The sequence below is a fragment of the Arachis ipaensis genome, chromosome B07 (assembly GCF_000816755.2).
Source record: "Arachis ipaensis cultivar K30076 chromosome B07, Araip1.1, whole genome shotgun sequence".
Lineage (NCBI taxonomy): Eukaryota > Viridiplantae > Streptophyta > Magnoliopsida > Fabales > Fabaceae > Arachis > Arachis ipaensis.
Genome location: NC_029791.2, coordinates 67339120 through 67355643, shown reverse-complemented (window position 1 = coordinate 67355643; position 16524 = coordinate 67339120).

The window sequence follows — 16524 nt, the reverse complement described above, 5'->3', positions numbered from 1 at the left end:
GCCATTTAGTGGAATAAGTGCAAGTTTATATAATGAAATCCATTTGATTTCAACCAAAAATCATCATCAAATATGGATTCATCACTCACTCAAAGGGGGATCGAAGTAAACCCGGACAAATGCCAAGCCATACTTAGCATGAAAAGCCCGACCTGTGTCAAGGAGGTCCAGCAGCTCAACGGAAGACTGGCGGCTCTGTCTAGATTTCTAGCTGGATCGACATTCAGATCTCTCCCTTTCTACACAACACTAAGGAAAGGAAAGAGGTTTGAATGGACCCCAGAATGTGAAAAAGCCTTCCAAGACTTCAAGACATTCCTGGGGCAACCACCCATCCTAACCCGACCCAGGGAAGGTGAAGAGCTAATCCTATACCTCGCCATAGAAAGTCGGGCAATAGCTTCAGCACTAGTCAGAAAAGACGAAAATGGGCAACAACCCATCTACTTCATCAGTAAGGCTCTACAAGGTGCTGAACTAAACTATCTAAAGATAGAAAAGTTCACCTACGCCCTTATACTCACTTTTCGACGACTTCGGCCATAATTTCAAGCTCACACTATCAGAGTACGGACTAATCAACTTATAAAAAGTATTCTACAGAAAACAGACTTAGCTGGAAGAATTCTACAATGGGCAGTCGAGTTGTCCGAGTTTGATCTCAAGTATGAAGCTCGGATAGCCATCAAGTCCCAATATCTAGCCGACTTTGTTGCAGAATACATCGACACCCCAGACACCCCTACCGGCTGGAACCTCTACGTTGACGGTTCATCAAACAAAGCCAGAAGTGGAGCCAGAGTAATCCTAGAAAGTAATCAAGGAACTCAACTTGAGCTCTCCTTAAATTTTGAGTTTCCCGCCTCAAATAACCAAGCCGAGTATGAAGCCCTACTAGCAGGTTTGAAGCTGGCTTGGGAGGTCAGCGCTCAAAAGCTTACCATTTCCAATGACTCACAGGTAGTCACCTCCCAAATAAAAGGGAGCTACCAGGCTAAGGATCCCACCATGAAGAAATACTTAGACAAGACCAGAGAACAGTTTGAGAACTTCATGGGATATGAGGTCCAACATATACCTCAGGAACAAAATGCCCGAGCTGATGCACTTTCGAAACTAGCCAGCACCAAACCTGGGGGCAACAATAGAAGCCTCATCCAAAAAACACTACAAAATCTATCAACCTCGGAAGAAAAAAAGGTCTTAAGCATATCAGACTAGGACCAAGGATGGATGACTCCCATAGTCAGCTATTTCAAGTCTGAAACTCTTCCCATAGACAAAAAGGAGGCAAAAAGGCTAGTACGAGAAGCGCAGTACTACACCATAGTGCACGACGTCCTATATAGGAGAGGAATCTCCACACCCCTCCTAAAATGCGTCCCGACTTCCGCCACGAGGGAAGTTCTTGAGGAAGTTCACAGTGGAATGTGCGGCAATCACCTCGGGGCGCGAGTTCTTTCCAAAAAGGTACTCCGAGCTAGTTTTTACTGGCCGACCTTGGGCAAGAAAGTAATAGAGTTTGTCAAAACATGCCTCCCAAGTCAGAAGCACACCAACTTTCACATCGCACCACCCGAAGAACTCATTTGTGTTGCTTCACCCTGGCCATTCGCAAAGTGGGGGCTCGACCTCCTCGGACCTTTCCTTCAGGGATCAGGGCAAGTCAAGTTCCTCATTGTAGGTATAGACTATTTCACAAAATGGATTGAGGTTGAACCTTTAGCCACTGCCACCGCCCAAAGAAGTCGGAAGTTCTTGTACAGAAATATTGTCACAAGGTTTGGGGTCCCATACTCCATTATCACTGACAAAGGCACTCAATTCACCGACACGGGCTTCACAAACCTAGTATCCGATTTGAAAATCAAGCACCAGTTCACCTCTGTAGAGCACGCACAAGCCAATAGACAGGCGGAAGCCGCCAAAAAAGTCATACTGGCCGAGTTAAAACAGAGACTACAAGACGCCAAGGGAGCTTGGGCTGAAGAGCTCCCGTAAGTTCTACGAGCATATCGGATAACACCACACTCAACCACCGGATAATCACCATTCTGACTTGCTTACGGAATAGAGCCAATGATTCCCGTGGAATTAGAAGAAGGATCCCCTAGGGTGATCCTCTACAACGAAGACACCAACTCCCAAGCTCAAAGGGAAGAGCTCGACCTACTTCCAAAAGTCCGAGAAAGAGTTCGGATTAGAAAGGAAGTCCTAAAGCGTCGAATGGCTCTAAGGTATAATCGGAAGGTAACCCAGCGAAGCTTCGCCACCAACGATCTCATCTTAATTCGAAATGATATCGGAGCAGGTCGGTCAGGAGAAGTAAAGCTAGCAGCTAACTGGAAAGGGCCATACCGAGTTACAAAAGTACTAGAAAAAGGCTACTATAAGGTGTCCGACCTAGAAGGGCGAGAGCTACCAAGGTCATGGCATGCCTGTAACCTAAGACGGTATTATAGCTAGAAAATCATAAAGATCTTAGGTGAAGGCGCACTCTTTTTCCTGAAAAGGTTTTTTAATGAGGCGCCAGGCCGAGATCTAAGAAACTTCCCGACCTAGAAGGGTAAGCACTCTCATGTACACACTTTTATTTATGTTTTTATCTCATTACTATTTGGATGAAAGTTATTAATTCCCTAAAAAGTTTCATACCAAGACGCATTAATCTAAGCTCATAAAATGCAAAAATTCATCGCTCGATTATAAAGAGGTCGGCAAGGTGAAGCGATAGAAGCAAATTAATGCAAGAAGTTATAAAAAGTAACCCATAAAAAGTGACCTGATGAGGTCTAACTAAAAATGGGATTACTAAAAATAACTTAAGAAGGCCCGACAGAGAAGTCGGACCAATGAAAAGATCACTGAAAAGGGACAACAAAAGACATTACTTAAAAAAGCAAAAGCACAAGTCAAAAGAAGGCTAAAAAGTCGTCCAAACAAACTATAAAGAAAAGATTCCCCATAGGAACACTACCTAAAAGTTGATTGGAATACGACTGAAAACCAGGGCAGTAAAGGCATACAGGTAGACACCAAAAAGGGACGACCTAAAGAGACAAATACAAAAAAGAGAATAGGTAAGAGTCCAAAAGGTCAAAAAGCCTAAGGGTCAAAGCGCCTAGCCAAAAAGGATACAAGACTCCTGAAAGGAGATATTACTCAAAAGGCAAAAAGTCATCCAAACATACTAAAAAAGTTTCACCCGAGAACACTACCTAAAAACTTATTTGCAGTTCGACTAAAGAGCTTGGATGACAAGTCGCAAAAACGATACAGCTGAGGTAGCCACCGCAAGGGAAACCAACGCAAACCCCACCTCAAGGGTGTCAAACCAAGGAAACCCAAAGCGCCTATATAAAGGTTGAAAAACAAATATAAAGCATATTGTCACAAGCAGCGTTAATATATCATTCAACACAAATTAAAGCATTAAAGACTCAAAGGCTAACTAAATGGCAGCCCAAGAGTTTAAAGTGTTTTTTTTTAAATAAAGTTACTAGGAAGTGATGACAAGTCATCTTATGCTAGTTTTACAAGCAATTTTCATTAGTTTCATTAGGTTTTATGCACTTTCTTACACCATAAATAAGTAATTGGAGTAGATTTTTATGGTTATCTTGAATCAATCAAACATCATGTATTTTGCACAAAATCATTGGTTTTATGCTAGAATTAATTGATTTTATAACTGACGTAAAGATCTAGTGATTTTGGTGGAGCTTTGATTAGTTGTTTGGTTGCTTGTAGGTGAAAAAATGGTGGAAAGAGGAATTTTTGGCACACTTTTGAAGTTTGAGCACGCTTTGAACTTTAGACCACGCTTTTGAAAGCGTGGCCTATAAAAATAAGCGTGGTGCACAACCAAGGCTCGAAGAGGAAGCATGCACAATGAAGGATAGCGCTCAAAACATCTAGCGCAGCGCTCCCTTTTGCCACCTTTTTCGTGACACTCTTGGCAAGGAAACAAGGTTGCAAGGCCAGCGCTCCAAAGGAGCAACGTAGCGCTTGAAGAGGGGAACAAAGCTAGGCAGCACGCACCAAGCAAAGGAGGAGTAGGGCTCAAGCAATCAAGCATAGCGCTCCATTTTCCTCACTTTTTCGTGCCTCAAACCAAGGGAAGCAAGGCGCATCAAAAGCTGGGAACTAGACAAGACAAGGGCAGCGCTTGAAAATTGCAATGCTACGCTCCCTTTTTCTACCTTTTTCGTGCCTTTCATGAAGAGCTAGCCAAGGAAGGCAAAGCTCACCCAAGAGCTCAGCATCATGTAGCGTTCAAAGAGTGAGTGGAACGCTCACTTAGTGAACGCTATGGGCTAGGGAGGCACACCAAATTGGCTCACCAACCAAGAGCAAGGGTAGCGTTCACAAAATCAAATGGAGAGTTCCCCTGGGAGCTGACCCATGCCTCCACTTCAATTGAACTAAAGTCAAACTGAACCCATGCTTCCACTTCAATTGAACCAAAGCCAAACCGAACCCATCCTTCTTCAAATCCATTTCTGATTCAAGGCCAACTTTGAAAAGCCCACTCCAAGCTTTGAAGACCAAAATAGAAAGTGTATAAATAGGATTAAGTATGATTTGTAAAAAACCTTTTAGCTCATTTTAGTTTTTCACTTTTAATTTTCAATTATTTTGAATTTGGGATTTGGGAATTTGGATCTGAGTTTTTCTTTTTGTTTTCATTTTCATTCTTCTGCAATTTCTACTTTTCTATTTTGGATCTTGAATTGAGATTGAAGAGCTCCATTGATTCAAATTATGAGAATCATCTTTTACTCTTCCTCTCAATTGATCTAAGGATTGGATTTTAATATTCTCTGCTGTCTTCAATTTCATTTTCTTCTGCAATTTCTCTTCTGCTTGTTCAAGGGAGTAATTGAGATCTAGATCTGATTGCTAGTCTCATTGCACTTCTTCAATCTTCAATTTCTCTTTTATAATTTCACATTTGGTTTAAGTTTTCTTGCTAATTTATTTCTTCAAGAAATTTTCCATTTCTGTTCTTGCTACTGAGATCCAGATCTGAATTCTTCATCTCAGAGCTTCTGATTTACTGTAGTTTGCAATTTCTTGTTCAATTCTAAATCCCAGCACCCAAATTCTTTTACTCTTCAAGCAATTTACATTTTTCAACAATTTAGATTCAGCAAATTTACATTTCTTGCACTTTAAGTTTCAGCTATTTACTTTTCTTGCAATTTAAGTTTTAGTTCATTTACTTTCTTACACTCTAAGTTTCATGCAATTTAATCTTTCTGCACCTTTAGATTCAGTCAGTTTACCTTCTGCACTCTATTTTTCTGCTCAATTTATATTCTGCACTTCTATTTACTTGCAATTTAGCTTCTGTCAATCAAAATCACTCAATTCATCAACTGTTCGCTTAACTAAATTCATCACCTAACTAAAATTGCTCAATCCATCAATCCCTGTGGGATCGACCTCACTCTTGTGAGTAATTACTACTTGATGTGAGCCGGTACACTTGCCGGTGAGTTTTGGTGTGGAATCTGATTTTCACCCATCAAGTTTTTGGCGCTGTTGCCGGGGATTGATTTAGATTGACAATGATTAAGTAAGGTGATAGTCTAGATTAAGCATTTTCTTTTCATTTTTTTACTAACCACACTAACTGTTTGAATTTTTGCTTAAGCTAACATTCACTTCACTCTAGCAGTAGAGTGTTTCATTTTGGTTTCTGGTTTTGTGTTTATGTCAGGAGAAAGAAGAGGTGAATCCACATCTTTTAACCTTGACGAGAGAACCCTCCGAAGATTGAGAAGAGAAGCCAGAGGGAAAGGACTTATTGGTGAAGGGGAATTGGAGGAGGAAGAGCAAGTAATGGATGATAACATTCTAGAGTACACTGATGGTGTGGCCAACAACCATGGTCAACCTCAGAGAAGAGTCTTAGCCTCATACACTATCCCCAATCCAAAGCATTGTGGGAGTAGCATCCTAACCCCCAATATAAATACCAATAACTTTGAACTCAAGCCTCAATTGATCACCCTGGTTCAAAACAACTGTCAATATGGAGGAAGTGCTGCTGAGGATCCAAACCAGCATCTCTCTGTATTTTTGAGAATTTGTGACACTGTCAAAACCAATAGAGTCAATCCTGACATCTATAAGCTTCTTTTATTCCCATTTTCACTGAGAGACAAAGCCACACATTGGTTAGAAACCTTCCCTAAGGAGAGTATCACCAGCTGGGATGATTTGGTTAGCAAATTTCTAGCCAAATTCTATCCACCCCAAAGAGGAAGAAAAGGTGAATCCACATCTCTTAACCTTGATAAGAGAACCCTCCGAAGATTGAGAAGAGAAGCCAGAGGGAAAGGACTTATTGGTGAAGGGGAATTGGAGGAGGAAGAGCAAGTAATGGATGATAACATTCTAGAGTACACTGATGGTGTGGCCAACAACCATGGTCAACCTCAGAGAAGAGTCTTAGCCTCATACACTATCCCCAATCCAAAGCATTGTGGGAGTAGCATCCTAACCCCCAATATAAATACCAATAACTTTGAACTCAAGCCTCAATTGATCACCCTGGTTCAAAACAACTGTCAATATGGAGGAAGTGCTGCTGAGGATCCAAACCAGCATCTCTCTGTATTTTTGAGAATTTGTGACACTGTCAAAACCAATGGAGTCAATCCTGATATCTATAAACTTCTTTTATTCCCATTTTCACTGAGAGACAAAGCTACACATTGGTTAGAAACCTTCCCCAAGGAGAGCATTACCAGCTGGGATGATTTGGTTAGCAAATTCTTAGCCAAATTCTATCCACCTCAAAGAGTGATCAAACCGAAAACTGATGTGCAAACCTTCAGACAGCAAGAAGGAGGGTCATTGTATAAAGCTTGGGAGAGGTGCAAGGCTCTGATTAGAAGATGTCCAGAGGGAATGTTCAGTGAATGGGTTGAGCTGTAGAATTTCTATGAAGGCTTGTCTTTACCTTCAAGGAAAGCTTTGGATTATTCCTCAGAAGGATCTTTGCAAATGATGAAAACTGCTCAAGAGGCACATGATCTCATAGACATGGTGGCCAACACTGAGTATTTCTATTCTTCTGAAAGGCAAGCAGCCCCAAAGAAAGGAGTATTTGAGCTTGAATGAGTTGATACTATACTAGCTCAGAACAAACTTATGCACCAGCAACTCCAACAGCAAATTGAAACAATGTCAAAGAGGATGGATGGATTGCAACTTGCAATAGTGAGTACAACCAACCAACCATCTATGGTTTGGGGACAGCAAGAGGAAAATTATGAGGAGCAGCAGCCTGAACAAGTGTAATACATGCATAATCAGAGTTCTGGATCAAATGACTTCTATGGAGACACTTACAATTCATCCTGGAGAAACCACCCCAACCTGAAAATGGGGAGAGAACCAAAACCAACAACCTTGGCAAAGAAATTCAAACCAAAACAATTCCAGAAACACAAACCATCAAAACCATCAAAACACTAACCAAAATCTATACAGAAAACCACAAAATAATCAGCCCCAATCCAACTACTATCCACCCAACAACTCATCCACTAACCAAAATAACTATCATTCACCCTCAACATCCCATAATCAACCACAACTACCTCAGGAATCTCAAAGGATCTCCAACTTGGAGATATTGATGGAAAAGATGATGAAGCACCAAGAATTGGCCAGCAAGAACCATGAAGCTTCATTGAGGAACCTAGAAAGGAAGATTGGCCAGTTGTCCAAGCAAGCAATGACTGAGAGGCCAACCAATGTATTGCCAAGTTACACCATTCTCAACCCCAAGGAAGAATGTAAAGCCATTCAACTAAGGAGTGGAAGAACCTTGGTAAATGACAAGAGGCCAGCTGAGAAAGAAGGTACCAAGAAGCCAATAGAGGATGACAAGGCCAGCAGCAGCAAAGAGCCAGTGACAATTGAAGAAAAGAACCAAGAAAGGCTCAAAGAGAAAGAGGAACCTCAAGCTTCAAAGAAAGGAAAGGAGGTCATGGAGGAACAATCACAAGAACAGAGGACCATGGTGAAGACTCACACTCCCTCCATTCCATATCCTCAATGGTTTAACAAGAAGCTTAAAGATCAACAGTTCTATAAGTTCCTAGAGGTGTTCAAGAAACTAGAGATCAACATTCCACTTGCTGAAGCTCTAGAATAAATGCCTCTATATGCAAAATTCCTCAAAGAGCTTATCTACAAGAAGAGGAGCTGGAATGAGAGAGAGACAGTGATCCTAACCCAGGAATGCAGTGCATTGGTCCAAGAAGGCATTCCACCAAAGCTCAAAGACCCTGGGAGTTTCTACTTGCCCTGTACCATTGACAACACAGTCATTGACAAGGCACTGTATGATTTGGACTCCAGTATTAACCACATACCTCTGTCTATGATGAGAAGGTTATCTATAAAAGTAGTAAAGCCTACACAGATGTCATTGGAACTAGTGGACAGATCTCTGGTAATTTCTGAAGGGGTGATTGAAAATCTCTTGGTTAGGATGGGGAAATTCATATTTCCTGCAGATTTTGTAATCCTGGACTTAGGAAAAGAAGAGAATGACTCTCTTATATTAGGAAGACCTTTCCTGGCCACAACAAGGGCTATTATTGATGTGGAACAAGGAGAATTGACTTTGAGGGTAAATGATGAGAAGATCACTTTGAATGTCTTCCAAGAAGCACAGCATACTGTTAAGGAGAAAAGCTGCATGAGGATTGAAGAAGAAGATTTACAGTGGATGGAAAAACCTAATGAAGAGCTCATCAGCTCATCTGCGAAGCAAGAGATGAAAAGTGGACAAGAAAAAGAGGGTAAAGAATATGTAAAGGCTGAGAAGAGAAGGCAGGAAGGGGTTAAAGAATTAATTGTTGAGAAGGAGGTCTCTGACATAAAACATGCTACAAAGGAAGAGGGACAAGTGAAGAAAGGAAAGAAGAATAAGATAAGAGGTCCAAAAGGGTGGAAGAACAAGAAGATACCAACTAAAGGATTCTCAAAAGGGGACAAAGTGAGATTGATATACCAGTAGTTGGAGACAAATCCACAAACTGATGATTACTACACCATCAACAAGATACTCTCACTGGAGCATGTGAAGATTGACCATCAACGTACAGAAAGAAGGCTCACAGTGAGAGGAGACAAATTGAGGCACCACAATCATCAACCACCCTAACAAGGGACCAATGTCAAGCTAGTGACAATAAAAGAGCGCTCCATGGGAGGCAACCCATGATTTAATGTTCTTGCTGTTATTTTAATTTCAATAATTACTGATTTTTCTAGCATAAATTTGAGCTCTCATGAGTGGAGTCAGTAATTGCACATAGCATATACTTCACTCCTAAGTTTGGTGTGCCTAAAGGCACTTTAAAATAGCTTTTCAAGCATGATTGATCATAGAATCATTTTAGGATATATACTCATTCTTTCTATTTAAGTATATAGCCAAACCTTAAGTTTGGTGTCTGTATATGTTATGAATTCCAAGAAAGTCAATTTTTACTCAAAGGCTCAAATTTATGAATAGATAAACCATGCATTGCATCAATTTTTGAGTTTATGGTATTATGATAGAAAATAAAATGTTCCTTATAATGAATGTACCAATTATGGTGGATATTCATTGACTTTTATATGGATCCTTTAGCAGAGAACAAGTTTGGTGTTCACCAAGTTATGTTCAAATTCTAAGGAGCATAATTGGTTATGTATAAATAAGGAACATGTAGAATTTTTCCTTGCTACTTGTCACTATACCACCGTACCAATTTCAAACCTTAAGCTTACCATTGCCTTGATTTAATTGTATAGGTAAAAGGGAGATTGAGAAGAAGACAAAAGGGGGCATGTACGGTTGTCACAAGATCAAAGGAGGGTCACATGTGCCTAGGAAAGTGTGCTCTCTTGAAAACAGAATCTGCATAGCTTTGCATCTAGGAGGCCGAACCAAATGTGCCCAATGAGGAAGCAATCCTTGTCCTCCTCTATCCTTGCATGCAAGCTGTCCATGCTATAAACTTTCTACAATAATTTGCTCAATCTTCACCCTTCATTGCCACAAAGCCGAACCATGTGTGACCAATGATGGAGCAATCTTTGTCTTCATCCATCTACACATGCAAGCCGTCCATCTCATGGATCCTCAACAAGGAATTGCTCAATTCTCACCACTCCTTGCCACATGACCGAGCCAAGGCTTCCCTCCAACAACACCTCCCCTTCTATAAATTGGAAGCAACATTCCTTAAGCCACACACCTTTATTTTCTTAGCATAAATCCTCCAACTCTTTGCTTTGTTTCATGCCTTGGCTACAAATTGGTAGTAGTACTTCTTAAGCTCACATAACCATTGTTCTCTTCATATATTCATCCCACACACTTTTGCTTTCTTTGTGTATATCCCCCACAAGACCTACATTGTTCTTCCCTCACCCAAAGACACCACACAACACCTTACCTTCTATTTCCTCCCTCACAATCGTGCCTTAACCGAAGCCTATCTTCTCTTCTTCTTTCTTTCCTTCTTAATATATGGCTTCCTCAAGTTCTAGAAGAAGGAAAGGAAAGGAACCAATAGTGGCTGAACCACCAACCTATGATACCAAGAGGTTTAAGTCTCCATTTCATGAATCAAGGTATTATAGGCTAGTAGAATCAAAGAAAGTCAATCCAGAGACAGGGTTCAAGCTGAAAGATGGGAAATATCCCATCATGAGAAGAATAGAGGCAGAGAAGAAATGGAAACTTCTTTGTGAGCCTCTCACAGACATTAGTGCAGTCATGATAAGGGAATTTTATGCAAATACTATGAGGACAAGCAAAGACAACCCTTCCTATAAGAGTTATGTTAGGGAGGTTGAGGTAGATTTTAGCCCAGCATCTATTATGAGAGTTCTACAGATAAGAATGATATCATATGGAGAACCCAGTTTTGAAGAAAGATTGCAGGGTGAGAATGACCCTAATAAGATATTAAATGGGTTGTGTCTTGAAGGTAAGGATTGAGAAAGGGACTCAGAGGGAGCTCCAAGCCACTTGAGGAGAATAGATCTCATACCAGAAGCCAAAGGTTGGTATGAGATAGTGAGAAGAGCCATCATTCCTACTACAAATACATCTGAGGTCACCATCAAGAGAGCAATTCTGACCTATTACATACTTAGGGGAGGAGAAGTCAATGTCCGACAGCTCATTGCGGATATTATTCAAGAAATAGCTGAGGATACTAGTAAAAGTAGACTTGGACACCCAAGCACTATTCTGAGGTTGTGCAAAAGAGCTAGAGTACTCTTCGAGGGTGAAAATACTGAGAAGGTAAAAGGGAGTAGATGGATCATCAAGCAAAGCATGGAGGGTGTCACTGATGACACTAACAATCAGCAAGAGAGGAGAGCTCAAGGAAGAGGGAGAAGACCACAAGCTGAGGGGGAACAAGCTCCTAGTGCAATGGATCTGAGCCAAATGCAAAGAGCCATTGAAGAAATGTCTCAACAACACATGAGAGCACATGAGCAATATTTGAGGCAACAAGAGCAATACTTGCAACAATAAGAGCAGTATTTGAAGGATCGTGAGCAACAACAACATTGGCAGTAGCAAATGATGGACAAGCAAGACAACTTCCAGCTCCAGATGTTTGAACAAAAAGGGAGTTTCAAGCAAGAATTCTTGAGGGGCAAAGGGAACAATCAACAAACTATCAAGAATCATTCAACAGATTGTCCCTACGACAGGCCAAGTATGGGGAGTACACCCAAAATCTCTACCAATGGAAAAACATATATCATACAATTGGAGAACACAGATATGTGGATAGAATGGAGTATGATATAGCAACTCAAGCAAAGTTGGACTATGTAGTCATAGCATGCCAACATTGAACCAACAGATCAAGCCATTTGAGTAATGCCAATAGTTGATTGATCATCAGAGAGTACTAGCCAATAAACAAACAGCACACATGCAACAAGAATTGAAGGATGCTAGACTCTAGGATCAGGTATACCAAATTTGGGATAGAAGGTGCCCTATTGAAGAACCCCAAGAAAGAAAGAAGAAGAAGAAGAAAGGAGAAAGCAGCAAAGGGAAAGATCAAGACAACTAGAGGTGGTGGAGTTCTTTTTATAGTCTTTTATTAAATAAGGATGATGCATATCTGAAACATGATATACCTCCAAATATTTTATGTTCTGCATTTTCATATCTTGAGTAGTTTTCTTGTTAGGATTTGCATTATGCTTGTTATCACTCATCTGCTTTAAATTCATGTTTTGTCTCCCTTTATGCATCAATAAGAGAAAATGTTTGAAATAGAAAGTGATTGTCCAATGTTGTAAGAATTAGAATGAGACTTGTGGTGGTAATTGCTTGATTAAGATGATGAGCTCAAAAATAAAAGCTGCATAATAGAGTGTTCTTTGTAGTGTGAACTTAGTTGCTGTCATAAAACCTTTCATTAATGAAATTCCCTGGAAAATAAAGCAAAGTAAGAAAGAAAAAGAAAAGAAAAGCCAAGAAGTGGCAAAGAAACAAACAATAAGGCTAGACACCAATAGCTTGGACCTTAGGACATATGTCTGTGGTGCTTTTGTACTAGGATATGCTTGGACAATTAGGTTCTGAGGAGTCTTTTAAAACTTGGTAACTTGGATTAACTCATCCGGGATTACCAATTGAAAGTCCATTATCAAGAGCAACCTAGCTACAAAGCATTTAGTGATCCAAAGAGATGCTGGACATCAATGTTACTAAGAGAGTTTGTGAGCCAAGTGTCTGTAGTGAAGAAGTGTTGAGCAAAATTAAGCCAAAAGGATGCCGCAACACTTGACACTGAGTTACCATTAAGAAATAAGCTTTCTAAGCAAAAGAAAGAAGGAAAAACCAAAAGGGATCAATCAAAATGCAAGGCATTATGACAGCAACTCTAGTGAATCCTCAAAGAATCATTTTTTATCTATCAGCAAAGAATAAATGAGCTGCATGTTTGTCTGCGTAAAACCCCATAGTTCAAATTCTATTATCTGCTAAATAAGGACATGTATGCTTCTCTGTTTCATTTCATTTATTCTCAATGTTTAATGCTTGCTTGGGGACAAGCAAGGTTTAAGTTTGGTGTTGTGATGACAAGTCATCTTATGCTAGTTTTACAAGCAATTTTCATTAGTTTCATTAGGTTTTATGCACTTTCTTACACCATAAGTAAGTAATTGGAGTAGATTTTTATGGCTATATTGAATCAATCAAACATCATATATTTTGCACAAAATCACAGGTTTTATGCTATAATTAATAGATTTCATAAATGATGCAAAGATCTAGTGATTTTGGTGGAGCTTTGATTAGTTATTTGGTTGCTTGTAGGTGAAGAAATGGTGGAAAGAAGAATTTTTTGCACACTTTTAAAGTTTGAGCACGCTTTGGACTTTAGGCCACGCTTTTGAAAGTGTAGTCCATAAAAATAAAGCGTAGCGCACAACCGAGACTCGAAGAGGAAGCATGCACAATGAAGGGTAGCGCTCAAAACTTCAAGCGCAGCGCTCCCTTTTGCCACCTTTTTTGTGACACTCTTGGCAAGGAAACAAGGGAGCAAGGCCAGCGCTCTAAAGGAGCAACGTAGCACTCGAAGAGGGGAACAAAGCTAGGCAGCACGCACCAAGCAAAGGAGGAGTAGCACTCAAGCAATCAAGCGTAGCGCTCCATTTTCCTCACTTTTTTGTGCCTCAAACCAAGGGAAGCAAGGCGCATCAAAGCTGGGAACTAGACAAGACAAGGGCAGCGCTTGAAAATTGCAACGCTACGCTCCATTTTGCTACCCTTTTTTGTGCCTTTCATGAAGATCTAGCCAAGGAAAGCAAAGCTCACCCAAGAGCTCAGCATCATGTAGCGCTCAAAGAGTGAGTGGAACGCTCACTTAGTGAACGCTATGGGCTAGGGAGGCACACCAAATTGGCTCACCAACCAAGAGCAAAGGTAGCATTCACAAAATCAAACGGAGCGCTCCCCTGGGAGTTGACCCATGCCTCCACTTCAATTGAACCAAAGTCAAACTGGACCCATGCTTCCACTTCAATTGAGCCAAAGGCAAACTGAACCCATCCTTCTTCAAATCCATTTCTCATTCAAGGCCAACTTTGAAAAGCCCACTCTAAGCTTTGAAGACCAAAATAAAAGTGTATAAATAGGATTAAGTTTGATTTGTAAAAGACCTTTTAGCTCATTTTAGTTTTTCACTTTTTATTTTCAATTATTTTGAATTTGGGATTTGGGAATTTGGATTTGAGTTTTTCTTTCTATTTTCATTTTCATTCTTCTGCAATTTCTACTTTTCTGTTTTGGATCTTGAATTGAGATTGAAGAGCTCCATTGATTCAAATTCTGAGAATCATCTTTTACTCTTCCTTTCAATTGATCTAAGGATTGCATTTTAATCTTCTCTGCTGTCCTCAATTTCATTTTCTTCTGCAATTTCTCTTCTGCTTGGTCAAGGGAGTAATTGAGATCTAGATCTGATTGCTAGTCTCATTTCTCTTCTTCAATCTTCAATTTCTCTTTTAGAATTTCACAATTGGTTTAAGTTTTCTTGCTAATTTGTTTCTTCAAGAAATTTTCCATTTCTGTTCTTGCTACTGAGATCCAGATCTGAATTCTTCATCTCAGAACTTCTGCTTTACTGTAGTTTGCAATTTCTTGTTCAATTCCAAATCCTAGCACCCAAATCCTTTTACTCTTCAAGCAATTTACATTTCTCAGCAATTTAGATTCAGCAAATTTATATTTCTTGCACTTTAAGTTTCATCTATTTACTTTTCTTGCAATTTAAGTTTCAGTTCATTTACTTTCTTGCACTCTAAGTTTCATGCAATTTAATCTTTCTACACATTTAGATTCAGTCAATTTACCTTCTGCACTCTATTTTTCTGCTCAATTTACATTATGTACTTCTATTTACTTGCAATTTAGCTTCTGTCAATCAAAATCACTCAATTCATCAACTGTTCGCTTAACTAAATTCATCACCTAACTAAAATTGCTCAATCCATCAATCCCTGTGGGATCGACCTCACTCTTGTGAGTAATTACTACTTGATGCGACCTGGTACACTTGCCGGTGAGTTTTGGTGTGGAATCTGATTTCCACCCATCAAGTTTTTGGCGCCGTTGCCGGGGATTGATTTAGATTTACAATGATTAAGTAAGGTGATAGTTTAGATTAAGCATTTTCTTTTGATTTTTTTTTACTAAGCACACTAACTGTTTGAATTTTTGCTTAAGCTAACACTCACTTCATTCTAGCAGTAGAGTGTTTCATTTTGGTTTCTGGTTTTGTGTTTATGTTAGGAGGAGGAAGAGGTGAATCCACATCTCTTAACCTTGACGAGAGAACCCTCCGAAGATTGAGAAGAGAGGCCAGAGAGAAAGGAGTTATTGGTGAAGAGAAATTGGAAGAGAAAGAGCAAGTAATGGATGATAACATTCTAGAGCACACTGATGGTGTGGCCAACAACCATGGTCAACCTCAGAGAAGAGTCTTAGCCTCATACACTATCCCCAATCCAAAGCATTGTGGGAGTAGCATCCTAACCCGAATATCAATACCAATAACTTTGAACTCAAGCCTCAATTGATCACCCTGGTTCAAAACAATTGTCAATACGGAGGAAGTGCTGCTGAGGATCCAAACCAGCATCTCTCTGTATTTTTGAGAATTTATGACACTGTTAAAACCAATGGAGTCAATCCTGATATCTATAAACTTCTTTTATTCCCATTTTCACTGAGAGACAAAGCCACACATTGGTTAGAAACCTTTCCCAAGGAGAGCATTACCAGCTGGGATAATTTGGTTAGCAAATTCTTAGCCAAATTTTATCCACCTCAAAGAGTCATCGGACCAAAAACTGATGTGCAAAACTTCAGACAGCAAGAAAGAGAGTCATTGTATAAATCTTGGGAAAGGTACAAGGCTCTGATTAGAAGATGTCCAGAGGGAATGTTCAGTGAATGGGTTGAGCTGTAGAATTTCTATGAAGGCTTGTCTTTACCTTCAAGGAAAACTTTGGATTATTCCTCAGGAGGATCTTTGCAAATAATGAAAACTGCTCAAGAGGCACATGATCTCATAGACATGGTGGCCAACAATTAGTATTTCTATTCTTCTGAAAGGCAAGCAGCCCCCAAAAAAGGAGTATTTGAGCTTGAAGGAGTTGATACTATACTAGCTCAGAACAAACTTATGCACCAGCAACTCCAACAACAAATTGAAACAATGTCAAAGAGGATGGATGGATTGCAACTTGCAGCAGTGAGCACAACCAACCAACCATCTGTGGTTTGGGGACAGCAAGAGAAAAATTATGAGGAGCAGCAACCTGAACAAGTGCAATACATGCATAATCAGAGTTCTGGATCAAATGACTTCCATGGAGACACTTACAATTCATCCTGGAGAAACCACCCCAACCTAAAATGGGGAGAGAACCAAAACCAGCAACCTTGGCAAAGAA